Genomic DNA, 1,187 nt, shown 5'->3' on the forward strand with positions numbered 1-1,187 from the left:
TTCGCTTGGCATGTGAAAGGTCCAGAGCTCAAGCCGCGGCCCCTCAATTTTTTGTGGTCAGTGCATGGTAAGTGTTGGTCGCGGCGAACCTAAAGGCACGCAAGATGTTGCAAAGCCAGCGTCACAGACTGATATGATGTATACTGACGTAAGGAGAGCAAGATGTAAGTGTGGGGAGCGGCTGTTATCGAGGTGTCATCGAGTGCAGATCTGTCTTAGGTATCGCGGCTTAACCTCATTGAAGTCTAGAGGGTGGACAATACGTTGGTCTTACTCAGAGCGGTGTCCGAATTCTATTTTCGACGTTATACGTGCCACTTTCATTGTGGCCAACTACGATTCGATACAGAATGCACGAAACCTGAAAGACACCCTAACGGATACATAGAGAGTAGTGTTTGTCTGCTGAATAATGGGAGTGCAAGGCTCTGTGTCGTCTATATGGCTGTATGTAGCACCATTGGTCCTCGGGGGGGCGTTCGTAGCCCAGATGGTAGAGCGCTCACTTAGTATGCGAGAGGTACTGGGATCAATACCCAGTGCCTCCAAAATTTTTAACACACCTACGTGCGCACCTTGCCATGCAAGAGGAATAATTCATAACCAGCAGGTGTGTCTAGGAAGATACAAGCGAATGATTAGCATCCACAATTGACAAGCGTGCTGTTATTAGTGCGCAGGAAGCACCCTCCTCCCACGCCTACACTTAATTTAGAAACAGTACAAGTGTTCCCGTAAGATTCTCAAGCCTATGTCGGAAAGATCTGCCTTGCGCCGAGTTCACGTAAATCCCACTGCACATTCCTATTCTTTGCGTGCAGTCAGCTGCTACTGGTGTTGCTAGTTGTGACTGCTGATAACAGATGCCGTAGCAATCAATTCATGGAGTGAGTTGTATGTTTTGCGATAGTCTGTCTCTGACAAGCAAGCACAGGTGACATAGGTGCGAAAACAGGAAGCTTGCAGACCCTCGCTGCCTGCAGACACGGAGCAGCCACACTAGGAGGGCGGCCTAAGCCGTAGGCGAAATGTGCTCATTCGCTTTGGCGCGACGTCGAACTATAAATAAAGCTGTCACTAGCGTGAGCGTCGTGGAAAGTCGGAAAAGTCGGCTGCGAGGGTGAGTGCCAAGTTTGGGGAACGTTTCGTAGTATGCGCATTGCAATGGAGACGCGGAAACTTGTTGT

The sequence above is a fragment of the Schistocerca gregaria genome, chromosome 10 (genome assembly GCF_023897955.1).
Source record: "Schistocerca gregaria isolate iqSchGreg1 chromosome 10, iqSchGreg1.2, whole genome shotgun sequence".
Taxonomy (NCBI): Eukaryota; Metazoa; Arthropoda; class Insecta; order Orthoptera; family Acrididae; genus Schistocerca; species Schistocerca gregaria.